Below are 17,311 nucleotides of genomic sequence, written 5' to 3' on the forward strand. Positions count from 1 at the left end.
TCAGGCTTACTAACCGATTTTATGTTTCTGATTCCCTAACCAGATTTCATTAGCATTGCCTTTGTACATTTTAAGTTTTCCTACAAGTACTTGCTCCTTAATTGCACCATGGTATGATCAATCTACACAAGAATAAGTCTCAGTTTGTTTCCTCTTTTGTATGCCAGCACTGATTGCACAAGAGTTACTCTAGGAAACCAATTGCGCCTTTGGTTCTATAAATATTCATCGCAAATCTTGGTTGATTAAGCAATTTATTGCAAAGTTTGGTGCTATGTCAATCCCTTAGCTTAACATCATTTTCATTATTAATGTCCGTACCAGTAGTCGTGCTTGAAATGCGCACTGATTTAACATGTGATACTCACGTGCCTTTATCCTGGTGTAGTACATTGGAACCCATAGAAACATGAGCTTAATTTTGTTTTGCATGATTGTAGGTCATATGTCACATGTTTCAATCAAGTACCGAATTCTCCTGCTGTTTTTTTTTCACTCTGAAAATCTAGCTTTTATCATGTCAAATTCAGTATTCATAGCATTGATGGCATCTCATGTTTCAGTCAAGTGCACGAAATTCTCCTGTGATTTCCCTTCTGAAATCTAGCTTCTAGCGGTTCTTCTTAAGTTATCATTTTCTTTGTGCATGGGAAAACTTTCCAACCTTCCAGCTCCTTATTTTTTGTGTGGTCTCTCTTACCTTGCAGATATTAGTCTCCTGTGTGGGTGGGCATTCAGTAACATGGCAGTTCGTATCGTCAATACAATCACAACCAAATTTAGTAAGGATACAGTGCTAACAAACTGATGGTCATACAGTTGGTTTGCAAGATTACGCCCACGATGAAATCAGCATGAGGGAGCTATGTACGTCTATATGCTTTTCCTCCAAATTATTTCCATATAAGTTTTCTTTCAGATACATTACACATGAATTTGGGTGAGTGAACACTATCTTTCTTTCCTAAATTGTGCTTGCATGACTGTTGTTTTCTTCCTTTGGCTGCAATCACCCATGGCTTACATGTGTACGGTTACAAGTCGCATTGTCCAGTGGCGTTTTAGTTGGAGATGGCATGCACAAATTTTGTGATCACTCATAGTGTGATTAGGTTCTGGCCATGTAGAAAGTGAGAGGACATAGACCCATAAATTACGGGAAAATACATAAACTGAAGAGGATTCAAGTGAAAATAAAGCTATTCACTCTTGGAATGATGATTGTTGATTGCTTTGTGTTGCTACACAACGACCTCCTCAATAACTCAATCTGCAGACTGAGACCATTATACTTATGTGACTTTCATACTTACTGCCTTAGCTTTTCTCGCAATCAAATAGAGTTCGACATGATTCTTTTGTCACATATTTTCTGCACAATAGAAGGTCAGCTATATTAGATTACAAGGTGCACAGTTACTTTCTTTTCTTTCTGCTTTTGATTTTATTTATTTGTTTACTCATGGGCTGCTGTGTCAGATTAGAAGGTTTAATTAGTTACCTTCCCCTGTATTATCAATTTGTTTGCTTACAAGCTGGCATTTTTTTAGGTGCATCTCTCTCACAGTCTTCACTTCAGTATAGCAGATATATGGCCTTGCTGATGGCTATTTTATTTAGAGGTGAGCTATGATTGAATGAATTGATTATAGATTTATTTAAGGACAGGGTCAAATAGAACATGTTGCTTGAATTTGGTTATGAGATAATCATTGATCTATATTATCATGTTTTTAATTTTTGATACTTTAGGCTTCGCTAGATTCAACATTTTCTAACTATTATTAGCATAGACTTGGGAAGGATTATGCTCTAGAATCTAATAATTCTATGTAATATGTAAACTCACATATCATTTAGTTATGGTTTACTTACAAGACCCAACGTATGACGCTTTGTAAAGAAGATATTTAAAGTGGTATGAAAGTACATACATACTGATAACGAACATGTTTTTAAGCGGTAAATGCGCTATTGTTACTCTATGGGGAGAACATGCCAAGAGATTTTGTGCAGAAGCCCTTCATTTAGCCTCTAATGAAAACAACGTGATTGTCCTATTTTTAGGAATGACTGTTGCCCAGTTTTGAGGTATCTGAATTTCAAATGGTTACAAACACAACTTATATTAATTGGTCTTGCTATTTATGTATCACGCCACTTATAGTATCACATGAATCTTGGCTTTCAAAAGCACTCCTGTAACATGTTGGCACTTATAGTATCACAAGAATCTTCGCTTTCAAAAGCACTTCTGTAACATGTTGGGGTGTCAACATACCAATTCCTGAGATGGACATTCTATTTGAGAGGTAAAGAATATATTATATATTACAACTTAGTTGTTCCCAAATAAAATTTGCATCTCAATCTCTGCAAGTATAGCATACAGCCTATTTAATCTGCAAACTCTGATATAATTTGCATACTTCGATTTGTTTTAGTCTCCGCATCATTATGTGGCAATGCCCGGGTAGTACAAAGAAGAAACCACTTGAAACAACTCTTTATGCTTTGGCCATAGAGCCCATAGAGACTCTTGTGGTAAGTACTTCAATATAGTTATTATGGTGTACAAAATGAAATTACTAGGCTACCCTCCTGTATTAATGCCTAAGTAAAATCAACACAACTATGACCTACAGGGGGCAGCAACAGAAACTGAAAATAGAGGTCAGAGAGGTAAACAATCCACACGATTGGTGGTTTTGTTCATGTAAGCGTTGTTGGAAGAGACAATTTCAGATGGAAATACCAATAGATGTCCTAGCTGTTCAAAAACAGAAGTATCACATAGATAAACACATGTTCTATTCATGTTGCATATATTCATACAAATATGAACTGTCCATGTAGGTACAGTCTTTCAGTCACGTTGAACAATGGGAACAAGACAGTGTTTGGCCCACTCATGTTCCTGGGTGACAACATGATTTCTTTCACAAGCAAAGATGCAATTCCGCTTGTGGAAATCACCAAAGGGTGAGCCGACTTCGCCCCTTCTACAATTACCAATACAGTAGGCAAAACATGTGTTGTTGTCGCTGAAGTCATAGGAAGCTCTCAATGTCAAAAATGTAATTCCCTTTAATATCTGAAAACCTGAATGGTCAACACCACAGGGCCAACAGAGCCATCCTCCAGTCACTTTTTTACCCTCCCGTGTAAAAGCTTATCAGTGTAACCTATGTATCTTCTCTCATGTATCACCCTTATTGTACTTGCTCCTATGTGTAACTTCACCTCGAACAGGAACCATATGTAAACAAACCAATTCCTCTATGATATAAATAAATCTACCACAAGCAGCAGTCTCTTCTTTCTTGAACTTATCTATGCTTTGTCTCTCATATATCAGCCTTCCTCTTCATGCGAGAAAATCCATCAACACGGGCGCGGCGTGCGCCGCGCCGCCTACTTCCTAGTACCTATATAAAAGCTGATCCCATTTGCAAAAAATTTAGAAGTTTAGGTACTGTTCATGGTAGCTCTTATCCAGTCAAAACTTGACGCGTTTGTGATTTTCACTGTAGATGTGGGTGTTCAAACTCTAGATCCGTGTGTCCTCTTTTTTCTTCCTTTTATTTCGGCGCCTTAATCACGTGTGACCGGGTCTTGCCGGTGCACATAATTCCTGCTGGCTCCCGATTTCTCTGTACGATTTTTCCTTCGGTGTAGCCGGTTGCCGGTATTCCCATCCATGCAGACCACGACTTAATTTTTGGTCAAAGCGGTGCTACGGTTACAAGGATCGAGTAGCCACGCATGGACCGACCTTTTTGATGTGCTTCCGGCCTTGCCACGCCTCATCTGCCTCACGTTTTCGTTTCCTTTCCTCTGTGTCGCTCCTGGCCTCCTCGACGACCGCCACGTTTATTACTCTGGTCTTTTCCTCTTTCCATCGTGCTTGCTTGCCTGGTGTCGCTTCCCCTACCGTCTCAATCTGGTCTGAAACCTTGAAGGTGTTGCAGCGGAGCCAACGATGTGAGCTTCTTCTTTCTTCTCCTTCCTCTTGTGTTCTCTTTCCGTTTTATTTTCTCATATTCGTTTCCCCTTTGGTTTTGATTCTTCCGGTTCTGGCCTCTCGGTTCCATTGATCACTTACTTTTCGATTCCCTGTAGATGGATGGCGGCGCCGGGTTTCCCCGCAACCGGCGCATCGGGGCGCTGTCTTGTGGCCGACGGAGGCGTGGCGAGGAAAGCGGTTCTTCTCCGCCCTGGTTCATCTACGCAGCGTTAGCGTCTCCAGTGTGTTGCTTCACGGGAGGGCGACGCCGCACCACTGTTCGTGGCGAGTTGTCCGAGACGTGGATGGCGGCGTCCTTCCTGTCCGGGGTAGGCGTCGTAGGCCGCCGGATGTATCAGGTATTCAGTTGTGTTTCTGCCTCTGGCTGAACTGAAAATAATAGTGCTCCACGTGGTTGCTCCCAGATCCCATGCCTATCCTTCTCTCGCAAGTATCACTCCCTCTGTCATAGGGCCAGCACGAGCCGCTACGGTGGCGGAAAATTTTCGCGACGCGAGGGACATCGCCTATCCGGCAAGCTCCGGCGCGGAGGCAGCTGCCGCATGGGTGGACTCCTTGAGGAAATGAGGAGTAGGCATGGGGCATGGCCGGTGGTAAAGGGCGGTGGATTCGGGTCTTTATACAGGCGTAGTCACCGTCTATGTCGTCTCCTGCGAGGCCGACCAGGAGACTCTTCTTGCCCCGTCAACAGCCTCATTACTATCCCGTCGCGTCGAGCCTTCGTCTACAGATATGCTTTGCCTTGCTGTGCCCCTCTGAACTAGGCCCCATTGGTTATCACTCACAAGCTAACACCAGGTGCTCTTTTCTCTGCAAAGTGAACAGCTCGATGTCCACAAAACGTAGGCTTAGTTAGCTTCTATTTCCTTTCCTTAACCATGGGCTGCATTGATCTCTAAACAGAGAAATGGTGCTGAGCTACAGTTATACCAGCGTATCTTACCACCATTGATTGATATACAAGGATCAGTTATATAGTAGGGGAAATAGGCCGGGGCTCCGTTCCCGTTTTCGAAAATCATATATCAGGGGATTTCGGTAATCCATGCCATATTTATGCTCATTGTTGCTTCACTAACAGAATTAAATAGACTTTTTGAAATCAAATTCGTCCCTGGGAGTCGGTAAGAGTTCATGTATTCTTTTCCCAACGTTGCTAACTGGAATTTAGATGTATTGCGAAGAAGTAAATAAGCATGCTACAGAGGTGATGGGTTGGTCATTTTAGTAGAATCAAATTGCTACCTGAAGTTTGACACGTTGGCGTCGTACTATCATTTTGTCATCCAGTGATTTCTCCTTTGCAATCATTTATAAATTTATTTTGTTATTTGGTAAGTTAATAGGAATATATGCTATTTGAAGGAGTAGTTAGGTTTGGTTTGGCAAACCATTTGCAGCAGTGCCCAAGAATTTCAGTTGAGAATTATGCAAGCAGTTATTTGCTTAACGGAGTTGCAACTGTATCTCTTTAACCATCACAATTAATTCTTAATAGTTTTGTACTCAGCTGATTTCAAAAATATTCCCACAGTTCTTCCGTTACATCAAGTAACACAATGGGGTCTGTCGCTGCTATTTTGTAATCTTCTGTTCCAACGAGTAGGTTTCTGTAAATTTCAGTCATTAAGGGGCAAGACGAGCCAGAGACTGTCTGACGAAAGGTGAAGATTTTTGTTAACTGAGTACTAATTATAAGATATGTTAGTTTTCCTCTTCAGCATCGAATGAGTCTGGTCCATAGTATTAATACGTTAGTTTTTCCCTGCAGTCTTGAATAATTTTAACCAATGGCTGATTATTTGAGCAGAGTAGTTGCTGAGGTTTTATCTCACGATGTTGGCCTACTTTTGGATTGAGGAGAAAAAAGACTACGCAGGTAACACAACGTACATGCACATTGAAGCGGATATTTCCGTATCAGTTGCCAGGTACAATTAGTACTTGCCAGTTTATCAGCTTGGAGAATGATTTGCTATTCTATAGCGTGACGTTTTCCTTCGTAAGCAAAAAAAAATGTATGTACAACGGGATCAATTATTATTGAAAACTCCGAATTGGTGTCCATATACAACAAAAGGTTCTATGCCTATGAGCACTGTTCAGTTTGGAACCGGTCCTTAATTTATCTAAGCAGTAGGTTTGTTTGTAAATATCCTCCTTTTGCTTTGAGTAAGCTCATGGCGTCTTGCTGTTTCTCACTTCCTTCAGTGCATTACTTCCGATGATCCAAACTCGAGTTGTCGCAGGCACTTGAGCATCATTTGTGTGATTTTAAAAAAATAGTTTGACTGACGTATCTGTTATAGATTTGATCTCAGATTCAAATTTGCCCTGGAATCCAAATATGTCATTTTTCTATCATGTTTGTGATTGTGCTAACAGGATTCAAGCACTTTCCGCATGATATATGGAATGGATGACAATTTTGAATTTCTTTGTCGTGGTCTTGCTGTTTCTCACTTCCTTCAGTGCATTACTTCCGATGATCCAAACTCGAGTTCTCACAGGCACTTGAGCATCATTTGTGTGATTTTAAAAAAATAGTTTGACTGACGTATCTGTTATAGATTTGATCTCAGATTTAAATTTGCCCTGGAATCCAAATATGTGATTTTCTATCATGTTTGTGATTGTGCTAACAGGATTCAAGCACTTTCCGCATGATTTATGGAATGGATGACAATTTTGAATTTCTTTGTCGTGAGAACAAGTATCTGTAGGAGAACCTGAAGATTTTATAGGTCAGTTTTTTCTCTGTTCTATTGTATAGTTATTTCTGGATAAGTGACAATTTTTAATGTCTCCTGTATTTAATAATCTCCAAATGGCAAAATTGTGGAATCAAAATAAATGGCATTCGGTTGTGGTAGCAAAGAGTTTGTCAAAGAGCCGGGATCTAGACATGGATTGAGATCCTTCAACTGTGTCTCAAAAAAGTTCAGTCAAAGCCTATAACCAATATGAGCATAATTATACCCTATACAAATTATTACATAAAGAATCCAGGTAGGATATTAGATATCCCCAATAAGAGAAGACTGAAGTGTTGAACCATCAGTGATGAGTGGTGAACGGTAGATGATAAGCGTGGTGCAGTACAAGTTAGTAACGTCATCTCATTTCTTTCTTGGTTTGTTTTAGGACATAACTGAACCGGAGGTTCATTCCGGCATGTTAATTTCTTATTTTTGTTCTACAAGCTATAGAGAAGGTCTATGTATGCTTACAAAGGTGCAAAAATCTGGGCTTCAGGTTAAATTGCAGTATCTGTTTTTTGTTTTTGTTTTAAGTCACATTACTGTCAGTACTCTACTTTTACAGTCTTGCTATCTCTTACTACTTACCAGGTGATGCATTGAACCGGCGTTGAGCCAGGTTGACACAGCACGCTAGCTAGCTGTATGTCACCCAATTATATGATCTATAGATCCAAGTTGATTAGACAAATATGTGCCATTTTTTTTGTTCGGTAATACGTAGTTCGTTTTGGTGCTCAGCTTCTGTACGTGCAAACAACTGCTCTTGAGTAAAATTCAACTTTTGTACTCATAATGCAGTCCAGCTGTTGATGCTTCTATATGCTTCTTTTCATTGAAACATTTTGTGTGGTTGGCGCTTATTCAAAGGTATAGAAGAAAATAATTTCTCAATTATAATGAGCTTATTATTACATAATATTGCAGGAACGCTTTTTTATGGTGTCTTTGGAAAGCTCGAAACGACACTTTGTTCTGCAGGAAAGTGTGCAAGCCATCACAAGTTTTTGCTGCAGCAAATGCAATTATTGCAGGAACGGATATGGAGAACAAGGAAATGTCGAAGCAGCTGGACAATGGCTTGCCACAAGAAAAGCACCATCAATTTCAAGACTCATCTAAAATCCAGGAGGCTACCGACACTGAAGTGACGACCATATTTTGTGATGCAGCCTGGAATGATCAAGTTGAAGCTGAGAGGAAACCTGCAGGACTTGGAGTAACCATCAACATACAGGGCAATCAACACCTAAAGCAAATTCATGTAGCTGCAATCTCGCCTCCAGCATCTTCGCCTCTCCAAGCAGAGACATATGGTCTTCTCCTAGAGACATATGGTCTTCTCCTGGCAACAAAGCTGGCAAGTATTCTCAAGGTCCAAGACCCTCACTACTACACAGATAGTTTGGTGTTAGCTTCAGCGACAAAGGCGCTCTCAGTTTTTGCATCTCCAGGGCATTGGGAGAACAGGCCTTTACTTGCAGAAATTCGAGCTTCTCCTTCATTTCACTCTAGCAAGATTACCCACATCAGGAGGTGTGACAATGTTAAAGCAGATCATCTTGCTCATTTAGCTCTTCGAGCTCAAAACAGACCCTTAGTGGTCCGTTGTTTAGGTTCAGCAGAAGGTTCATGTCCAGCCAAGGACATTCTCTCTGTTTCTAGCGTGAGCCCCTTCACCCTTATTTCTGTAAAATGCACTTGAGCTAAATAAATATATGTTATGTTAAAAAAATTTATTACATAACATATTCTTGCAAAGATCGACATCATCTCACGGGGTGCGGCCTGTCGCCGCGCCGTAAGCTTCCTAGTAGCATATGACATCTAGATCGCAAAGCTCATCATATGGATCTCAATCATGTAAGGCAGCTCATGAGATCATTTCATTGTATTGAAGTACATGGGGGAGAGACATTAACCACATAGCTACCTGTAGAGCCCTCAGCCTCGGGGGAGAACTACTCCCTCCTCATCATGGGAGACAGCGATGGCGATGAAGATGGCGGTGGAGATGACTCCGGGGGCAATTCCCCGTCCCGGCAGGGTGCCGGAACAGAGACTTCTGTCCCCCGAATTGGAGTTTCGCGATGGCGGCGGCGTCCCTGGAGTCTTTCTGGAGTTTCGTCAATCGGTATCGAAGTTTTAGGTCACGAGGGGTCATATAGGCGAAGAGGCGGAGTCGGAGGGGCCACGGGGGACCCACACACTAGGGGGCGCCCCCCCATTGGCCGCGCCGCCCTGTGGGGTGGGGCCCCCCTGGTTCCTCTCTGGCCCCTCTTCGGTGCTCTGGAAGCTTCCGGAAAAAATAAGATATTGGGCGTTGATTTCGTCCGTTTCCGAGAATATTTCTTTTGTAGGATTTCTGAAACCAAAAACAGCAGAAAACAGCAACTGACCCTTCGGCATCTCGTCAATAGGTTAGTTCCGGAAAACGCATCAAAACGATATAAAGTGTGAACAAAACATGTAGGTATTGTCATAAAACAAGCATGGAACATCAGAAATTATAGATACGTTAGGACGTATCAGCATCCCCAAGCTTAGTTCCTACTCGCCCTCGAGTAGGTAAATGATAAAAAAAAAATTGTAGTGACATGCTACTTACATAATCTTGATCATACTATTGCAAAGCATATGAGATGAATAAAGTGACTCAAGGCAATGATCTATAGTTACTAACAAATAGATAACATATAGCAAAACTTTTCATGAATAGTACTTTCAAGACAAGCATCAAAAGTCTTGCATAAGAGTTAACTCATAAAGCAATAAATTCAAAGTAAAGGCATCGAAGCAACACAAAGGAAGATACAAGTTTCAGCAGTTGCTTTCAACTTTAAACATGTATATCTCATGGATAATTATCAACACAAAGTAATATGATGAATGCAAATAAGCAAGTATGTAAGAATCAATGCACAGTTGACACAAATGTTTGCTTCTAAGATGGAAGGAAGTAGGTAAACTGACTCAACATAAAGTAGAAGAAAGGCCCTTCGCAGAGGGAAGCAGAGATGAAATCATGTGCTAGAGCTTTTCAAGTTTTTGAAATCACATAGAGAGCATAAAAGTAAAGTTTTGAGAGGTGTTTGTTGTTGTCAACGAATGGTAGTGGGCACTCTAACCCCCTTGCCAAGCAGACTTTCAAAGAGCGGCTTCCATGAAGGACGTTATCTCTACCAGCAAGGTAGATCATCCCTCTTCTCTTTTGTTTACACATGTACTTTAGTGTAGTTTATTTTTATTTTTCGGTGACACTCCTTCCAACCTTTGCTTTCACAAACCATGGCTAATCGAATCCTCGGGTGCCTTCCAACAATCTCATACCATGAAGGAGTGTCTATTTATTTTAGTTTTATTTAGAGATGATACTCCTCCCCACCTTTGCTTTCTCAAGCCATGGCTAACCGAATCCTCGGGTGTCTTCTAACATTTCACATACCATAGAGGAGTGTCTATTTGTAAAATTAAGTTGCTTACTGATGAATCAGAGCAAAACATGTGAAGAGAATTATTAATGAAAGTTAATTAATTAGGGCTGGGAACCCCGTTGCCAGCTCTTTTTGCAAAATTATTGGATAAGCGGATGAAGCCACTAGTCCATTGGTGAAAGCTGCCCAACAAGATTGAAAGATAAAACACCACATACTTCCTCATGAGCTATAAAACATTGACACAAATAAGAGATAATAACTTTTGAATTGTTTAAAGGTAGCACACAAAGTATTTACTTGGAATGGCAGAGAAATACCACATAATAGGTAGTTATGGTGGACACAATTGGCATAAGTTTTGGCTCAAGGTTTTGGATGCACGAGAAGCATTTCCTCTCAGTACAAGGCTTTGGCTAGCAAGGTTGTTTGAAGCAAACACAAGTATGAACCGGTACAGCAAAACTTACATAAGAACATATTCCAAGCATTATAAGACTCTACACTGTCTTCCTTGTTGTTCAAACCCTCACCAGAAAATATCTAGACTTTAGAGAGACCAATCATGCAAACCAAATGTCAACAAGCTCTACGGTATTTCTCCATTAATAGGTGCAAAGTACATGATGCAAGAGCTTAAACATGATTTATTTGAGCACAACAATTGCCAAGTATCAAATTATTCAAGACAATATACCAATTACCACATGCAGCATTTTCTGTTTCCAACCATATAACAATGAACGAAGCAGTTTCAACCTTCGCCATGAACATTAAAAGTAAAGCTAAGAACACCGGTGTTCATATGAACAAGCGGAGCGTGTCTCTCCCACACAAACATGAATTTATTCAGAGAATGAAAATAACAAAACGAAAATAAAAGCACACAGACGCTCCAAGTAAAGTACATAAGATGTGACCGAATAAAAATATATTTTCAATAGAAGAAACCTGATAAATTGTTGATGAAGAAGGGGATGCCTTGGTCATCCCCAAGCTTAGACGCTTGAGTCTTCTTGAAATATGCAGGGATGAACCACGGGGGCATCCCCAAGCTTAGACTTTTCACTCTTCTTGATCATATATCATCCTCCTCGCTTGACCCTTGAAAACTTCCTTCACACCAAACTTCTCATAAACTTCATTAGAGGGGTTAGTACTCAAAAAACTTTAATCCACTTTAGTCCTGTAGTGACACATTGCAAGAACTCAATAAAACATTAGCTACAGCTCTCCACGTCTAGAAAGCCTCACTTAAAATCCACAAGAGACAATGCAAAAAACAGAGACAGAATCTGCCAAAATAGAACAACCAATAAAGACGAATTTTTAAGAGGTACTTCCGTTGCTCAAATCAGAAAACTCAAAACTAATGAAAGTTGCGTACATATATGAGGAGCCCGCATGTAAATTGGCAGATTTTTCTGAGTTACCTACAGAGAACCCTGCCCAAATTCGTGACAGATAGAAATCTGTTTCTGCGGAGAAATCCAAATCTAGTATCAACCTTCGATTAGAGACTTTACTTGGCATAACATTGCAATAAAATAAAGATAAGGAGAGGTTGCTACAGTAGTAACAACTTCCAAGATACAACAAAATAGTAGCAAAATAAAAACATGGGTTATCTCCCAAGAAGTGCTTTCTTTATAGTCATTAAGATGGGCTCAGTAATTTCAATGATGCACTCGCAAGAAATAAGAGTTGAAGCAAAAGAGAGCATAAAAAAGAAAATTCAAGAAAAAATTAAGCCTAACCCACTTTCTATGAAAATGAATCTTGTAAATAAACAAATTCATGAAGAACAAAGTGACAAGCATAGGAAGATAAAACACGAGTACCTTCAAGATTCTCAACATAAAGAGGGGAAACTTAATATTATTAAGATGCATATAATCATGTTTACCTCTCTCATAATAACTTTCAGTAGCATCATTAATGAAATCCACAATATAACCATCACTTAAAACATTCTTATCATGGTTCATATGCATAAAAGTATCATTAATTTTGGCATAAGAAGAATTCTTCTCATTAATAGTAATTGGAGCAGGATCATTATCAAGAATTTTAACATGGTAAACAAGTTGCATACTAAGGGAATTGTTTTTGGCAATCCAATCATAACTATGACAAGTTTCATAAGGATAGTTATAACCTATATCATAGCATTCTTTATAATAATCATCAAAGATTGGAGGCATAGTGTCATCATAAGAATAGAATAGTTGTGTTTCACAGTATGTTTATCTGTGACCATACCATCATTGTTACTAGAAGGAGATGTATCAAACATATAATGATCAGTAGCAAAAGGATTTTCAAACACCTCATCCCCAAGCTTAGAGCTTTCTATATCATTATGGGAGGAAGCATGGATAGTACTGATACTATGGCAATTATTAACATCATCATTTTTAGAATTAGTTTCCCAGAGATTTTCAATATCAAAAGTAGTGTGCTCTTTCAAATCATGATCACTAATGTAGGTAAAGGGCATAGGAAGATCATTGTAGTCAGATTCATTATCATAATAATCATCAGGAGCAACATACTTACGGTTACCTATCATTATCTCATACACGCGGGGATATGCTGTTACCTCTTTCTTTTTATTCCCCATCTTCTTCTTCTTCGTTCCCTTATTCTTGTTCCCTTTGGGAGGAAGAGGCTTGAAGAGAGGCTCCTCCACATAACCTGATTTATTTCCGGAAACAATAGAAGAAACTTTGGAGGATTCCTCCTTTTCATTAATAAGTTCAAAACACACAGCGGTCCTATCATATTTTGGCAAAGTGTCATCTTCTAAAATATTCCGTAGGTAAGTATTTGTATGGCAATTATTAATGCAATAAGAAAGACACCCATGCAGGACATCATCAATATCAATATCACTCATATCTAACAAAGAAATTTTTCTTGATAACTCTTCACACTTCAAAAATAAAGTAAGTTCATCATGATGATTAGGAGTAATTTCATCATCACAATACAAATTTGCAGCACTCATGGGGTTCGAATTATCATTGGAGGAGCATTGAAAATTAAAATGACCCACTCTATGGCAAAGTTCACAAATAAAAGGATAGAGGGCACAAACTTTTTTACCAAGATCATCTAGAGCCCTAGGCCACTTTCTAGTTTTTTCATTCATATGATGGATACAATATTCATCTTCGATTTGATTAATTCCACACGGTCTATGCATTCCACAAAAATTAACATGCTTATAAGAAATAGTATTTTCAGAAGTTTGGGCATGTTTATTGCAATCATTGATAACAATTTCATTTTTCATGCAAGCATCTTTAAAGGGTTCATGATACTTATCAAAATTCTTCCTAGGCAATTCAAAATGAGAGGAAAAAGCTTTATAAAGATTTGCAATAACTTGAGAGTCAAGACCATAAGTAGCACTCATATTTCGAATTTTATCAGTATCCATAAAAGTTTCAATGCATTCATAATCATAATTTATACTTGACTCTCTACCTTTGTCGTTCTCCCAATCTTCAGTATTCTCCTGAATTCTTTCAAGAAGATCCCATCTAGCTTCAACCTCCTTGCTTGTGAAAGATCCCTCCAAACAGGCATCTAGATAGTCCTTGTGATGTCCTGAAAGTCTTGCATAAAATTATTAATAATAACATTACGGGGGAGCTCATGAATGGGACATTTGAGCATTAGTGACTTCAATATCCCCCATGCTTGGGAAATACTCTCTCCATCACGAGGATAAAAGTTATAAATGTAATTCCTATCAATATGCACTTCATGAGGAGGATAAAATTTAGAATAAAAGAGAGATACAATTTCCTCCCAACCAAGAGAATGACTATTCTTCAGCAATTTATACCAATGCGCCGCTTTACCAGACAGCGAAATAGAGAATAGTTTCTTCCTCACTTCATCCATAGAGATACCTGCACACTTGAATAACCCGCATAATTCATGCAAAAACAGTAAATGATCTCCGGGATGGACAGTTCCATCCCCTTTATAACGGTTATCCATAACACGTTCAATAATTTTTATGGGTATCTTGAAAGCAGTACTTGCAGTAGGTGGATTTAAAATATCACAAGCATCATTAGAGTTATCGCATATGGGAGATAAAGCATTATCAGAGCAAATTTTCTCCCCTAAAGATGGGAAGCTAAAAATATCATAAAAACTAGCTTCCCCAAGCTTAGACTTCTCCATAGCATTAGCAGTAATTGCGTTCATACTAATAACATTGCTACTAGCATGCAAATAAGGTTCCATAGGTTTTTTAATTCACTACAAGAAAAACCTTCCATATAGACATTTTACTAGAGACACTTCCTACTTTGCCTCACAAAAAATCACATTAAGACACTTTGCATATTGTAGTGGCACTTTTTGAGACACTTCAGAAATAGTCTCAAATGTAGGGACATTAGTTGAGACATTTCTTTAAGGTATTGCAATTTTCATTCTATAGACAACTTGAGACACTCCAAAAGTGTCTCAGATAAGTTATCAAGAGGCAATCCATGAGACACTTGATTGTATGTCTTTACTTTTTCTCTAGAGGCAATGTTTGAGGCATTTTGCTTGTTCTCTAGAGACATTTGTTCTATGTTTGGGCCATGGTGGGCAATACTAGTTAGAAATTTGTTCCAAGTATCAACATATACTTGTGAAAGGGTAAGATGGTTAACGGATTAAGTCTTAATCATTAAGATCATGAGTTCGAGTATTGCGTTTCACATGGTTTCTTCACATTTATTTACACTACAGACACAATATAATGCCTATTTTATGTCTTCTAAAATGTAAAGACATTATTGCTATTGTCCTTAGCACGTAGAGACACCGCCCGTAGTGACACTTTTGAGACAATATGGAAAGTGCCTCTATAACTACGTACGAGCAATTTAAGTGTCTCTACTGGACCACAATAGTGTCTCTACATGCCAATTCTCTTATAGTGATTTTCGCATCACACAATTCATGTCTTAACTTAGGAAATAGATTAAAAAGCTCACTAAATTTTTTGTTATTTTCCATTATGCCTAACTAGTGAAAAATAAAAACAAGAAACAAAAAGATGCAATTGCAGGATCTAAAGGAAATAGCTTCGAGCACTCACACACCGACAACAGTGCTAGGAAATAGCTTAGTAGTCAGAAGATGTGAATATATTTTACCTTACCTCCCCGGCAACGGCGCCAGAAAATAGCTTGATGTCTACGCACGCTTCTATTCCTGTAGATAGTGTTGGGCCTCCAAGAGCAGAGGTTTGTAGAACAGCAGCAAGTTTCCCTTAAGTGAATCACCCAAGGTTTATCGAACTCAGGGAGGTAGAGGTCAAAGATATCCCTCTCAAGCAACCCTGCAATTACGATATAAGAAGTCTCTTGTGTCCCCAACACACCTAATACACTTGTTAGATGTATAGGTGCACTAGTTCGGCGAAGAGATAGTGAAATACAAGTTATATGGATGATTATGAGTAGTAATAGCAATCTGAAATAAAGATGGCAGCAAGCAAACATGTAACAGAACAGTAAATAAACGATGTTTCAATGCTTAGAAACAAGGCCTAAGGATCATACTTTCACTAGTGGGCACTCTCAACATTGCAATCATAATTGGATATAAATATAAGCACTTCATCATACTACTCTCTTATTGGATAGAGAACTCAAATTCATTGGGCAAGTGTGCAAAAGCACACCTCAAAGGCGTATTCCCAAGTACTAATAAACACCCCACACCGTCACCGTGAGAATTCATAGGAGGTACTAACACACCACAATTCATAAGGGAGTTACACACGGTGCACACACTATCACCGTTACACCGAGGTCACAGTAACTCCAAAGTTCACATAATTAAGCACTTGAAGAGCATATGACATCTAGATCACAAAGCTCATCATATGGATCTCAATCATGTAAGGCAGCTCATGAGATCATTGTATTGAAGTACATGGGAGAGAGAGATTAACCACATAGCTACCGGTAGAGCCCTCAGCCTCGGGGGAGAACTACTCCCTCCTCATCATGGGAGACAGCGATGGCGATGAAGTTGGCGGTGGAGATGACTCCGGGGGCTATTCCCCGTCCCGGCTGTTGGAGATATGCCCAAAGAGGCAATAATAAAAGTGGTTATTATATATCTTTATGTTTATGATAAATGTTTATATACCATGCTATAATTGTATTAACCGAAACATTGATACATGTGTGATATGTAAACAACAAAGAGTCCCTAGTATGCCTCTTAACTAGCTTGTTGATTAATGGATGATTAGTTTCATAATCATGAACATTTGATGTTATTAATAACAAGGTTATATCATTATATGAATGATGTAATGGACATACCAAATTAAGCGTAGCATAAGATCACGTCATTAAGTTATTTGCTATAAGCTTTCGATACATAGTTACCTAGTCCTTATGACCATGAGATCATGTAAATCACTTATACCGGAAAGGTACTTTGATTACATCAAACGCCACTGCGTAAATGGGTGGTTATAAAGGTGAGATTAAGTATCCGGAAAGTACGAGTTGAGGCATATGGATCAACGAGTGGGATTTGTCCATCCCGATGATGGATAGATATACTCTCGGGCCCTCTCGGTGGAATGTCGTCTAATGTCTTGCAAGCATATGAATAAGTTCATAAGAGACCACATACCACGGTACGCGTAAAGAGTACTTGTCAGGAGACGAGGTTGAACAAGGTATAGAGTGATACCGATGATCAAACCTCGGACAAGTAAAATATCGCGTGACAAAGGGAATTGGTATCGTATGTGAATGGTTCATTCGATCACTAAAGTCATCGTTGAATATGTGGGAGCCATTATGGATCTCCAGATCCCGCTATTGGTTATTGGTCGGAGAGAGTTATCACCCATGTCCACATAGTTCGCGAACCGTAGGGTGACACACTTAAGGTTTGATGTTGAAATGGTAGAACTTGAATATGGAATGGAGTTCGAAGTATTGTTCGAAGTCTCGGATGGGATCCCGGACATCACGAGGAGTTCCGGAATGGTCCGGAGAATAAGATTCATATATAGGAAGTCATTTTATAAGTTTGAAAATTAT

This window comes from Lolium rigidum, chromosome 5 (genome assembly GCF_022539505.1).
Source record: "Lolium rigidum isolate FL_2022 chromosome 5, APGP_CSIRO_Lrig_0.1, whole genome shotgun sequence".
Lineage (NCBI taxonomy): Eukaryota > Viridiplantae > Streptophyta > Magnoliopsida > Poales > Poaceae > Lolium > Lolium rigidum.